Genomic DNA, 14,850 nt, shown 5'->3' on the forward strand with positions numbered 1-14,850 from the left:
TCAGATTGATTTACAGTTTTTTGAAAAAAAGATTCAGTAAATCTTGTAATTTATACATTTATATTTCTGCTCTTTCTGATCTCAGTTGTACATGGAGGATGTCTTATCAGTGATTAATAGCATTCACTATGTACAGTGGCGGAAATAATTATTTGACCCCTCACTGATTTTGTAAGTTTGTCCAATGACAAAGAAATGAAAAGTCTCAGAACAGTATCATTTCAATGGTAGGTTTATTGTAACAGTGGCAGATAGCACATCAAAAGGAAAATCGAAAAAATAACTTTAAATAAAAGATAGCAACTGATTTGCATTTCATTGAGTGAAATAAGTATTTGAACCCTCTAACAAAAAAAGACTTAATACTTGGTGGAAAAACCCTTGTTTGCAAGCACAGAGGTCAAACGTTTCTTGTAATTGATGACCAAGTTTGCGCACATTTTAGGAGGAATGTTGGTCCACTCCTCTTTGCAGATCATCTCTAAATCCCTAAGGTTTCGAGGCTGTCTCTGTGCAACTCTGAGCTTGAGCTCCCTCCATAGGTTTTCGATTGGACTAAGGTCCGGAGACTGACTAGGCCACTCCATGACCTTAATGTGCTTCTTCTTGAGCCACTCCTTTGTTGCCTTTGCTGTATGTTTTGGGTCATTGTCGTGCTGGAACACCCATCCACGACCCATTTTCAGTTTCCTGGCAGAGGGAAGGAGGTTGTCGCTCAGGATTTCACGATACATGGCTCCGTCCATTTTCCCGTTTATGCGAATAAGTTGTCCTGTGCCCTTAGCAGAAAAACACCCCCAAAGCAAAATGTTTCCACCCCCATGCTTGACGGTGGGGACGGTGTTTTGGGGGTCATAGGCAGCATTTTTCTTCCTCCAAACACAGCGAGTTGAGTTAATGCCAAAGAGCTCTATTTTGGTCTCATCAGACCACAGCACCTTCTCCCAGTCACTCTCTGAATCATTCAGGTGTTCATTGGCAAACTTCAGACGGGCCTGCACATGTGCCTTCCTGAGCAGGGGGACCTTGCGAGCCCTGCAGGATTTTAATCCATTGCGGTGTAATGTGTTTCCAATGGTTTTCTTGGTGACTGTGGTCCCTGCTAATTTGAGGTCATTAACTAACTCCTCCCGTGTAGTTCTAGGATGCTTTTTCACCTTTCTCAGAACCATTGACACCCCACGAGGTGAGATCTTGCGTGGAGCCCCAGAGCGAGGTCGATTGATGGTCATTTTGTGCTCCTTCCATTTTCGAACAATCGCACCAACAGTTGTCACCTTCTCTCCCAGCTTCTTGCTAATGGTTTTGTAGCCCATTCCAGCCTTGTGCAGGTCTACAATTTTGTCTCTGACATCCTTGGACAGCTCTTTGGTCTTTCCCATGTTGGAGAGTTTGGAGTCTGCTTGATTGATTGATTCTGTGGACAGGTGTCTTTTATACAGGTGACTAGTTAAGACAGGTGTCCTTAATGAGGGTGACTAATTGAGTAGAAGTGTCTAACCACTCTGTGGGAGCCAGAACTCTTAATGGTTGGTAGGGGTTCAAATACTTATTTCACTCAATGAAATGCAAATCAGTTGCTATCTTTTATTTAAAGTTATTTTTTCGATTTTCCTTTTGATGTGCTATCTGCCACTGTTACAATAAACCTACCATTGAAATGATACTGTTCTGAGACTTTTCATTTCTTTGTCATTGGACAAACTTACAAAATCAGTGAGGGGTCAAATAATTATTTCCGCCACTGTAACTACTGTATGTTATGTATATGTATACAGTGATGTAGCAGGCAATTGTCGGGAGGGAAGTGTTCCTTTCCAGCAATCGCCTGCTCGTTAGTGGAGGACAACACTGCTCGGGAGGGGCAATAATTTTGCCATTGCTCATCCCCACACTGACTAGTTGTTTGCCGTCAGCAGAGCGTGATTGGACACCACGATCTGCCACCGGCAAACTATGATTTTTAAACCTGTTGAAAGATTGGGCTTGTCCAATGAAGAAGCATTTGCTCGTTCATTTGATAAATCGGCAGCAGTATTACTCTGCAAGCTGATCGCTAACGAGCGTTTATACAAACACCCGTTACTGATGACCTGGCTAAAAATTGGCCGCTTAAGTGTATATATGAGTATTACATGCACTGGTTTCGTGGAAGTCTCCATGACAGCAACCTAAGGGCTCACACACAGCCATGCCCGTGTTGCGGCTCACAAACAGCGGGTCCACAATCCAGCAGGGCCGGTGCAGAATGGAGGCACGGAACCCCAAGGAAGCACTACAGAGTGCTTCCATGGGGTTCCTCTCCGTGCCTTGGCACCACAAAAAAATTGAATTTTTTTTTGCTGTGCGGACGGATCACGGGCCCATTCAAGTTAAATGCAGCTGCGGAATCCACACGGATGTTGCCTGGGCATTGGGGACTGCAGATTGCGGTCCCCAATGCACAGAATGGCCAGACAGCGACAGCAAGCATGAACCCTAAGGGCTCATGCACACGGCCGTGCCGTTTTTTGCGGTCCGCAAATTGCGGATCCGCAAAAAACAGATGCTGCCCGTGTGCCTTCCGCAATTTGCAGAACAGAACAGGAGGCCCATTATAGAGATGCCTATTCTTGTCCGCAAAACGGACAAGAATACGACATGTCTCATCATTTTTGCGGGGTTACGGAATGGAGCAACGGATGCTGCTTTTGCGGACCCATTGAAATTAATGTTTCTGGATCAAAATAGGGTCCGTATACGGAACGCTAAATACTGTCGTGTGCATGAGCCCTAAGACTGCATTCCTTCTGATAGGACAGGAAAAAGACAGAGAGGTTTAAAAACCCCACCACTCCCCTTGCTCCACATTGTAATTTTAACAGACACCGAGAAAGGATAATATAACTCCAATTTGTGACAGAGAAAAAATTAAATTGACCCATTGAAATTAATGTTTCCGTATACGGGATCCAAATAGGGGCCGTAAACGGAACGCAAAATACTGTCGTGTGCATGAGCCCTAAGACTGCTTTCCTTCTGATAGGACAGGAAAAAGACAGAGAGGTTTAAAAACCCCACCCCTCCCCTTGCTCCGCATTATAATTTTAACAGACACCGAGAAAGGATAATATAACTCCAATTTGTGACAGAGAAAAAATTAAATTGAATTAACTTTAAAGAAAATAATTAGGACGGGGAATATGTGCTGTCATGGAGACTTCCAGGAAACCGGATTACCGGTGAGTGTAAAAATGCTAATTTCTTCGGTTGTCTCCATGACAGCAACCTGAGAACTAACAAAGAAAAAAATATCTAGGGGGGGGACAATTGCACAGAGGACCTTGCGTCCAAAGGCCATGTCCTGATTAGAAGAAACATCAATTTTGTAGTGGTTCATTAAAGTGTGTAAGCGCGTCCATGTGGCTGCATAACATATCTGTTCTACTGAAGCTGAGGATTTCTCTGCCCAACATGCCAATATTGACCTAGTAGAATTGGCTTTTAGGGATGGTGGAACAGGTTTCCCTTTGGCTCTATAGGCTTCCCACATGGCTAGTCTAATCCATCTAGAGATGGAACTCTTCAAGACTTTTTTGCCGTTGTTAGGAACGCAGAACTGTAGGAAAGGGTTTTAATCAATTCTCCATTGCTTTGTTGTTTCTATATAGTGGAAAACTGCCCTTCTGACTTCTAAGTATTCCATGGGTTGACACAGAAAGATGGAATTACTATATCTAGGGATCTGTGAAAGGAAGGAACATCTTTTGGCAAGAAGTTTGGGTCCAATTTGAATGTTAGATTTTTGTCAAATCTTCTAAAGTAGGGTTTGCAAATGTAAAGGGCCTGTAATTTACTCACGCCTCTAGCTGATGTTATTGCTACTAATTATAAGATAGTTTTTAATTTGAGTAATCTAACTGAAATTGACTCCAGGGGCTCAAAAGGGGGTTCAGTTAGGCTTGACAGAACCATATTGAGGTTCCAAGGTGGTACTAAGTTAGTAATTCTGGGTTTCAGTCTATCTGCAGCTTTGTGGAATCTCGAAATCCAGGACATTTCCATCAGACTTGTGTTATAAAGAGCCCCTAGTGGCGACACTTGTACCCTACGTGTATTGGGTGCAAGCCCTAGATCCAGACCATCATGCAGACATTCTAAGATTAGGGAGATGTTGGGGTTGACCTCACTAAACCTACCCCAACACCAAGATGCTAATTTTCTCCATGATGTATTAGATTTCCTGCTGAATAGCATTGTCTGAACTACTCTCTTAGAAAGCCCTTTGTTGAGCAGGGAGTTCTTTTCAATATCCAAGCTGAGTTCCAGCATTTTTAGGTCTGGGTGACAGACTGCACTCTCTGATAGTAAGTTTTGGTTCTGAGGAAAAACAACCGGCTCTTCTCTGTTCAGGATCTTTAACCCCTTCACTACCGAGCCACTTTTCACCTTAAATCCCATGCCGATTTTTGCAAATCTGACGTGTCACTTTATGTGGTAATAACTTTGGAACACTTTTACTTATCCTAACCATTCTAAGACTGTTTTCTCATCACATTTTTTACTTAATGAAAGTGGTAAAATTGAGTCAAAATATTTCATTTTTATTTATGAAAAAATACCAAATTTACAAAATATTTGGAAGAAATTTCAAATTTCCAAATTTCAATTACTGTTCTTTTATAATAGATAGTAATGCCTCCAAAAATAGTTATTACTTTACATTCCCCATATTTCTACTTTATGTTGGCATCATTTTGTATATGTCATTCGATTTTTTTTTAGTATGTTATAAGGCTTAGAAGTTCAGAAGCAATTTTTCTAATTTTCAACAAAATTTCCAAAACCATTTTTTAAGCACCAATTCAGTTATAAAGTAATTTTGAGGTTCTGTAGTATACAAAAATACCCCATATGTGGCGGTAAACTGATCTATGGGCACGTGGCAGCGGTCAGAAGGAAAGGGACGCCATATGGATTTTGGAGGTAGATTTTGCACGAATAGTTTTTAGGCACCATTTAGTATTTGAAGACACCCTGACATAGCCCTACAGTGGAAACCCTCAAAAAGTGACCCCATTTTGGGAACTACACCTCTTAAAGAATAAATTAAGGGGGTACTGACCACTTTGCCGCCCTAAGTGTTTTACGGATTTTGGAAACACTTGGCTGTAAAAATTAAAAGCTTTGTTTCTTCCAATAAAATGTTGCTTTAGCCCCAAATTTTTCATTTTCACAAGGGGTAACAGGAGAAAAAGTACCCCATAATTTGTTACCCATTTTCTCCTGAATACGGAAACACCCCATATGTGGTGGTGAACTGCTGTGGGGGCACATGGCAGGACTCAGAACGGAAGGAGCACCATATGGCTTTTGCAGCGCAGATTTTGATGGCTAGGTTTATGGTTGCCATTGCCATTTATTTCTTAAGTGATTGTCTTATGTGGGGACTCAATTTTTACGGGATGAGGTGACGATTTGATTGGTACTATTCTGGAGTACATAAGACTTTTTGATTGCTTGGTATTAAACCCTTTGTGAGGCAAGGTCAAAAAAATGGCTGTTTTGGCATATTTTTTTATTTAATTTTTTACAGCATTCACCTGAGGTGGCATATAATGTGATATTTTTATAGAGCAGGTTGTTACGGACGTGGTGATACCTAATATGTCTATCATTTTTATTTTTGTTAAGTTTTACACACTGAAATCTTTTTTGAACAGAAAAAAATCTTGTTTTTGTGTTGCCATATTCTGAGAGCCCTATTTTTTTTTTTTTGTCCGAGGTTTATTTTTTTACTGCATTTACCTGAGGAGTTAGGTTATGTGATATTTTTATAGAGCAGGCCGTTACGGACGTGGCAATACCTAATATGTATACTTTTTTATTTATTTAAGTTTTACACAATAATATCATTTTTCAAACAAAAATAAAAATCATGTTTTAGTGTCTCCATAGTCTGAGAGCCATAATTTTTTAATTTTTGGGCGATTGTCTTAGGTAAGATCTCATTTTTGTGGGATGAGGTGACGGTTAAATTGGTACTATTTTTGGGGGGCATACACCTTTTTGATCGCTTGGTATTGCACTTTTAGTGATGTAAGCTGACAAATTTAATTTTATTTTTAGCACAGTTTTTATTTTTATTTTTTTTGACGGTGTTCATCTGAGGGGTAAGGTCATGTGATATTTTTTATAGAGCCGGTCGATACAGATGTTGTGATACTTAATATGTCTATTTTTCTTTTTTTCCCTATTTTTCTTCACAATTTTCTTTTAACTTTATTTTGTGAAAAGGACGCTTTATTTTTTTTTAACTTGAAACAAAAACAATTTTGGGGAAAAACTTTTTTTTTCTTTTTCCTTTTTTTCACTTTTTTTTTGTCCCACTCTGGGACTTCAACTTTTGGGGGTCTGATCCCCTTTACAATGTATCACAATACTTCTGTATTGTGATGCTGTGACGCTTTGCGATACTAGGAAATCGCAAATGCGCCATATCAACATAGAAATATAGAAACATAGAATGTGTCGGCAGATAAGAACCATTTGGCTTATCTAGTCTGCACCATATACTGAATACTATGGATAGCCCCTGGCCCTATCTTATTTCGCAATCACAAAGACAAAAGAGCCTTCACTAAGAATCTTCTCTTTTGACTAAAGGAGTAATTCACAGATCAGAGGTGCCATTATCACCACCTTGTGACAAACCTTTCCTGCCCAGGCCAAGTTGAGTAGCCATCAATCTAGTTCTCTTATGACAGAACCTCATAAACCTGGTCTTTCTGCAGCCATAGTGTCTCCAATACCAGCAGGGGTCTCACACCTTTAGCCTGGGCAGCAAGCTTCAGAAGAAAAGGACAGATCCTTATCACACAGCTGGTTGGTACAGGAAGGAAGATGACCTGAAAGTCCCCTTCAATCCATAAGCTTCATATTTTTCCCATATTTTCCTAATATTTCATGGGTTATGGAAATGTGAAAGGAACCATCTTTTCAGAGATGGTTTTGGTTCTTCTAACCCACCTTCTAGGAAACCCGCGGGCAAATCAGAGATTCCCGCTCTGAGATATAAAGGTTCTCAGGCACCCTGTATTATCTTTTAGTCGTATTTGTTATCAGATGATGCGTAAAATTGTACTGATTATCAATATCAACTATATTTCTTGATTGGACTTACGGGATATGGAGAAATGGGCAAAGCAAAGATTCTGCCAGATTTTCTCCCTATGGGGCAAAGGACTGAACCTGTTCCAATTACACAAGGCTGGACCTGAACGTGTCATAACCACTCCCCGCTTCAGAGTGGGTAAAAACAGTGACACACTCAGGTCCTGCGTCCTTCTTCTACCATCTGACGTCGACTTACATCACGACTGCCCGCTGGACACGGGCACACCCCACCATCTTGGATTATTATACAAAGACTTTGCCTTTTACTGGACTGTACCACGGTAATTCTGAACTTACAGACATTCTATTCCCTTCCACCTCTTACCTATTTCTATCCAAACCAATCTGTTCAACTGGCAGGTATATTTATCTGTCAGCTTTAATATATATATTTTTGTGTATAGTTTTAGAATAAAAACTAACGATTTCATCGTTCCAGTTTTGCCCTTGTTACTTGATGAACTGATCTATGCTAAGAACTCTGTCCTCAGAAGACATACTACCAAATTGTTTTATTTTTATAAATTGTTAATTTACTAGCTAGGTTGCAAATAACCGTTTCGTCCCTTTAGGATTAGCTAGCCGGGGTCTCTTCGCCCCGATTCAATACGAAGAGTGGTGGCAGCAAATTAAGTTGATTTCCAGCGTGAAATCAGTAATTTTATTTTTACCGATTGTACATACAATCGTGATTGTATCATGTATGGGCACACCAACCAATCTTAAACGTCTTCTGTGCTCACAGTGGATTCGCCTCCAGAAGTCTCTAGTGGAGACCTGTATGGCAACTGTGGCATAGTACGACGGGATTGGCGGGTGGTTGTCACATTGTTGGCAGCTAGTGGGATAGCAGAACCCAAAACCAGGCAGAAGTCAGCTTTTGGGAGATCAGAGCACAAAGAACTGACAAGTGCAGCTTTTTGAGCAATCATAACAATAGGAAAGCGGTTACTTAGTATCCTGTCCTGCGGAACTTGAGTTCCGGGCGCAAAACGGTACACATTGATAGGAATAGATTGGTTTACATTTCCCCACCTTTTCTTTGCTATATCATATTCTTTTTCTGTTCTTTTCTGAATGTCTGATTCAGTTCCAAATTACCTAAGTTGGTCTGTCGCCGACTTACAAGCCGTGTGTGAGTCGCAAGGCATTGCCATTCTACACAAAAATCGATCACAGCTGATCGAAGCTTTGACGGAGAGAGACGGCCAAGCGATGGAGGATTCCAATCCCATGTGGGAGGCTTCGCCGCCCCTTCATTCAACGTCACCCAGCATCGCCAGCTATGGGAGTGCTGAGGTTGCTACTTCAGCTCCGGGTGATGCAGGTACCCTGGAGAACAGCATGTCCACAGCTCCTGCTAACCCTCAGCAAGGAACAAGCAGCTCTGGACTAAACTTCACTGCCTTGGGCCCTATGAGCCAGCAGTTGTTACCGGGCCTGACTGGCGCGGATTTGCGTTTATACCTGGAGATGCAGCTCGAAAGAGAGGAGCGACAGCAGCAAAGAGAGGAGCAACAGCATCAGTTCCAGCTTCAGAGAGAAGCGCTGCAACACCAGCGTGCACTAGAACTGGCCCAAATGAGACAGGCCGGGCGGTCTTCCTCTCCTAACACTCCTGCTGCAGGAGGCATTGCTCTACCCGTGGTCCCCAAAGCAAGGTTTCCAGTTATGGAGAAAAACGGGGACATTGATTTATATTTACGCTCGTTTGAGAGAGCGTGCCACCAGTTCTGCATCCCTGAGGATCAGTGGGCTCTACACCTGACGCCTCAGCTGACTGGTAAAGCGCTGGATGCTTTTGCGGAACTACCAAGACCAAGATTGCGATTATCAGACTATCAAGGATGCCATAATTGCTAAGTTTCAGTTAACCCCTGAGGTTTACCGGAGAAAGTTCTGTGCCATCCAGAAAGGATCCACAGACTCTTACGCGGATGTGGCTAGCCGCTTATGCACCACATTCCGCCAATGGACTAGAATTCTTAAAGAAAAGACTTATGCTAACCTTGAGGATTTGATGATCCATGACCAACTCCTTGCGATATGCCCTACAGATGTGAGACAGTTTGTGCTGGAGCGCAAGCCCCAGTCTGTGAAAGAAGCTGCTGAGCTGGCAGACATGTTTGTCGCAACCCGGGTACCGGACATTCGCAAACCTGTGATGACGGACATCCGCAGGCCGGTGGTATCAGACATCCGCAAACCCCTGGTACCTGACAGCCGCAAAACTCCAGTACCCAACCAGGACAGAGCCAGGTCCCAGAACTGGAGAGAAGGCAGGCCCGCTGGCCCTGTGAACCGTGAGACAACCAGACCCTGGTGTGAGCTGTGTCGCAGGCCCAGTCACACCAAGCAAACCTGTTACGCAGGGAAGCCGGCCCAACCTCCTAGCACCACGACGACGCCAAGCCCTAAGGGGGCCAACGCTTCCACACCTACCTCGTCTGCTGTATTGCTGGTCGGAGGACCCAAGGTGCACAGCGGATCCCAGAATCACCAGCCTGTCACTGTGAACGGCCAGACTGTCATCGGATTCCGTGATACCGGTGCAGATGTTACCTTGGTCCGTTCACATCTTGTTACGGAGAAGGATATCCTTCCAGGAAAGTACCTCGCTCTGACCGGAGTTGGGGGCACTCGCACTCATGTGGCCCAAGCCCAAGTCACCATTGATTGGGGAATGGGACGGCAAAAGCGGGTTGTTGGGGTCCTGGATGATATTCCCGTTGCCACAGTGCTTGGCACTGATTTGGGCACCCTTGTTTCCCATTACGAATACCTTGCAAGCGCGCAGGAGGCCCAAGCAGGACTCCCTGACCAAAACCAGGTACTGTACCGCCCTTTGGGGAAACAGGGAGACGGGGACACTTTGCCTGGTATTTTTACTGTCCCTAACGCACCTAGGGAGGTATCAGATTTAAATGTACAAGCAACCGAATGTCATTTGCCTACTTCTGCACCTGTCATTGTTGATCCGAATGCGTGTGTTAGTGTTAGCAATGGTGATATAAATGATGCTGTACCTGTTCTGGCCATTACACGTTCCATGGCCAGCCGCCTGAACTCAGAACCGACCGAAGGGACCCCCTCGGGCGATTCTGACCCTCAGGCGGATGACAATGCGAGAACGACCTTTCATGTGATGATGATGATTGTGTCACTGCGCTGGTAGACGCTTCCAGTGTCGCCAGTAACCTGGGCTCAGATGGGGCTGCGGGGACAGAACCAGCCGTCCCTCCACCCACCTCTGACCCCAGCATTGAAGGTAACTCTCCACAGCTGACTTCATATGTCACTGGTCAGCTGGAGGAGACCAGTGGCGCTGCATTCGTGCAGGCCTTGAAGGGTGACCCTAGTCTGGAGGCCCTTAGGGCCCGAGCCGGCCAGCCTCCAGGTGAGGGCACTCCATATAAAATCTATTGGGAGAACAACCGACTGTACTGTGAAGCTGTACAGCCTACAAAAGGTGGCGCAGGTGAGAACACGAGACAGCTGGTAGTCCCTAGGGAATTTCGGGCGCAGGTGCTCAAAGCAGCCCACGACATTCCACTTGCAGGACATTTGGGTATCAGAAAGACCCACAAACGTGTTCAGAACCATTTTTACTGGCCCATGATGGGAACGGACATAACTAAGTACTGCCGATCGTGTACCACTAGCCAGAGGGTTAAGAAGGCTGGAGGACCCCGCAAAGCTCCTTTGCAGCCACTGCCCGTGATCACAGAGCCCTTCCAGAGAGTGGCAGTGGATATAATTGGTCCCCTTCCCATTCCTAGCAGTTCTGGCAAGCGCTACATCTTAACGGTCGTGGACTATGCCACCCGTTATCCAGAGACGGTAGCACTGTCTTCCCTTAGGTCGGCCACGGTGGCGGACGCCTTGATCGGGATCTTCTCGCGTGTAGGTTTCCCCGCCGAGATGATCTCTGATCAGGGCTCTTGCTTCATGTCGGAGTTAATGGAAGCCCTCTGTGAGAGGATGCAAATCAAGCACACCACTTCCAGTGCGTATCACCCGCAAACCAACGGCCTTTGCGAAGGTTTCAACGGAACGTTAAAGCAAATGCTGGCCACGTTCGTGGAATCGCAGGGGAAGGACTGGGAGCGGCACCTGCCTCATTTGCTGTTCGCTTACAGAGAAGTGCCACAGGAGTCCACTGGGTTCTCACCCTTTGAACTCCTATATGGACGAGACGTCCGAGGGCCCTTAAAACTGATTCGGGAGACCTGGGAGGGAAAAGGTGACCCCTCAGAAGTCTCTGTGGTTGAATATGTCCTAAAATTTCGGGACAAAATGGAGTCCCTCATGACCATAGTGACGGAAAACCTTGCAAAGGCACAGGCCAAACAGAAGGCTTGGTATGATCAGCATGCCAGAGAGCGGTCATACCAAGCAGATCAGAAGGTATACGCCCTACTCCCTGTCAGGCAGAACAAATTGCAGGCTGCCTGGGACGGGCCATACACCATTCTGAAACAGGTGAACCCAGTCACTTACCTAGTGAGTCTCGGGGGTAAGCGACAGAAACTGTTCCACGTGAACATGTTAAAAGCACACGAGGAAAGAGAGCAGTATGTATTAGCAGTGTGTAGCCAGCTAGAACCCGAAGAGCCAGATCCACTGATAGACTTGCTAGCAGAGCTACGAGACGTGGCAGATGATTGGAACATCAACCCCCACCTCTGGTACCCACAGAAGCTTCAGCTCATCACTCTCCTGAGTGCGCACAGCGCCACATTCTCAGGCATCCCTGGCCAAACCAACCTAGCAGCTCACCGAGTTGACACAGGGACCCACAAGCCCTTACGGCAGGGCCCCTATCGCACCTCACCCGAAGTGCAGGCTGAGATCAAACGAGAGATTGATGAGATGCTACAGTTAATGGTCATCCAGAAATCCTCTAGTCCATGGGCTGCCCCGGTTGTTTTAGTCCCCAAAAAGGACAAGACAACCCGGTTCTGTGTCGACTATCGGAGACTGAATGACATCATTATAACCGATGCGTATCCCATGCCTCGAATTGATGAATTGCTGGATCAGCTGGCGTCCGCCAGCTATCTAACAATCATGGACTTGAGCCGTGGATACTGGCAGATTCCGCTTGTGCCAGAGGCGAGAGCGAAATCTGCATTCATCACCCCTTTTGGCCTCTATGAGTTTACTCGTATGCCCTTTGGGATGAAGAATGCGCCCGCCACCTTTCAGCGGGCCATAAATGAACTGTTGGAAGGAATGCAAGGTTATGCCCTAGCATATCTGGACGATATAGCCATATATAGTCCAACCTGGGAAGATCACCTTGACCATCTGTCACAGGTATTGGGAAGACTGTCCGCTGCCAATCTGACCGTTAAGCCCAACAAATGTCAGATTGCCATGGCAGAGGTTCAGTACCTTGGACACAGAGTAGGCAGCCAGACCCTGAAACCTCAGATAGGGAAGGTCGATGCCATTGTAGCATGGCCACGGCCTAACACCAAAAAACAAATACAGGCATTTCTGGGAACGGCAGGGTACTATAGGAAGTTTGTTCCATCCTATAGTACTCTGGCTAAACCACTGACCGATGCCACGGGCAAAAAACAACCCAACACGGTCACATGGAACTCGGAACTAGAACAGGCATTTCGGGCCCTGAAGGAAGCGCTAGCTAGCGCTCCTGTCCTTCAAGCTCCCGACTTTTCCCGTCAGTTCCTAGTACAAACTGACGCCTCAGACCACAGTCTGGGAGCCGTCCTTAGTCAGGTGGACGCAACCGGGAATGAGCACCCTGTCCTCTACCTGAGCCGAAAACTACTTCCGCGGGAAACCGCATACTGCACCACTGAGAAAGAGTGCCTAGCGATCGTATGGGCCCTACAGAAACTACAATCGTACCTATATGGACGATCCTTCATGGTCATCACAGATCACAACCCTCTCAGCTGGCTGAAACGTACTTCTGGTACCAACGGAAAACTTCTCCGCTGGAGCTTAGCGCTCCAACAGTACGATTTCACGATTCAGCACAAACCGGGAAGTCGCCATCAGAATGCGGACGGACTTTCTCGCTGTAACGAGCTCAAATAGGGAGTTGGGATTGCTTCAGTCCCAGTCTTGCTGACCACTCCTTCCCCAATCTTCCAAAGGGGGGAGGTGTGACGCTTTGCGATATTAGGAAATCGCAAATGCGCCATATCAACATAGAAATATAGAAACATAGAATGTGTCGGCAGATAAGAACCATTTGGCTTATCTAGTCTGCACCATATACTGAATACTATGGATAGCCCCTGGCCCTATCTTATTTCGCAATCACAAAGACAAAAGAGCCTTCACTAAGAATCTTCTCTTTTGACTAAAGGAGTAATTCACAGATCAGAGGTGCCATTATCACCACCTTGTGACAAACCTTTCCTGCCCAGGCCAAGTTGAGTAGCCATCAATCTAGTTCTCTTATGACAGAACCTCATAAACCTGGTCTTTCTGCAGCCATAGTGTCTCCAATACCAGCAGGGGTCTCACACCTTTAGCCTGGGCAGCAAGCTTCAGAAGAAAAGGACAGATCCTTATCACACAGCTGGTTGGTACAGGAAGGAAGATGACCTGAAAGTCCCCTTCAATCCATAAGCTTCATATTTTTCCCATATTTTCCTAATATTTCATGGGTTATGGAAATGTGAAAGGAACCATCTTTTCAGAGATGGTTTTGGTTCTTCTAACCCACCTTCTAGGAAACCCGCGGGCAAATCAGAGATTCCCGCTCTGAGATATAAAGGTTCTCAGGCACCCTGTATTATCTTTTAGTCGTATTTGTTATCAGATGATGCGTAAAATTGTACTGATTATCAATATCAACTATATTTCTTGATTGGACTTACGGGATATGGAGAAATGGGCAAAGCAAAGATTCTGCCAGATTTTCTCCCTATGGGGCAAAGGACTGAACCTGTTCCAATTACACAAGGCTGGACCTGAACGTGTCATAACCACTCCCCGCTTCAGAGTGGGTAAAAACAGTGACACACTCAGGTCCTGCGTCCTTCTTCTACCATCTGATGTCGACTTACATCACGACTGCCCACTGGACACGGGCACACCCCACCATCTTGGATTATTATACAAAGACTTTGCCTTTTACTGGACTGTACCACGGTAATTCTGAACTTACAGACATTCTATTCCCTTCCACCTCTTACCTATTTCTATCCAAACCAATCTGTTCAACTGGCAGATTGGTTTGGATATTTTTGTGTATAGTTTTAGAATAAAAACTAACGATTTCATCGTTCCAGTTTTGCCCTTGTTACTTGATGAACTGATCTATGCTAAGAACTCTGTCCTCAGAAGACATACTACCAAATTGTTTTATTTTTATAAATTGTTAATTTACTAGCTAGGTTGCAAATAACCGTTTCGTCCCTTTAGGATTAGCTAGCCAGGGTCTCTTTGCCCCGATTCAATACGAAGAGTGGTGGCAGCAAATTAAGTTGATTTCCAGCGTGAAATCAGTAATTTTATTTTTACCGATTGTACATACAATCGTGATTGTATCATGTATGGGCACACCAACCAATCTTAAACGTCTTCTGTGCTCACAGTGGATTCGCCTCCAGAAGTCTCTAGTGGAGACCTGTATGGCAACTGTGGCATAGTACGACGGGATTGGCGGGTGGTTGTCACAGATGCATTGGCTGTAAGTGTATTACACTA

At 45.0% G+C, this 14,850-nt stretch overlaps 1 protein-coding gene across 3 annotated transcripts in view; it reads right to left on the bottom strand.

Annotated features, from left to right (window-relative positions):
• GULP1 (GULP PTB domain containing engulfment adaptor 1) overlaps positions 1-14,850 on the bottom strand; it is a 729,290-nt gene that overhangs the window by 301,813 nt on the left and 412,627 nt on the right. The gene's annotated exons all lie outside the window — the stretch shown is intronic.

The sequence above is a fragment of the Bufo bufo genome, chromosome 7 (genome assembly GCF_905171765.1).
Source record: "Bufo bufo chromosome 7, aBufBuf1.1, whole genome shotgun sequence".
Lineage (NCBI taxonomy): Eukaryota > Metazoa > Chordata > Amphibia > Anura > Bufonidae > Bufo > Bufo bufo.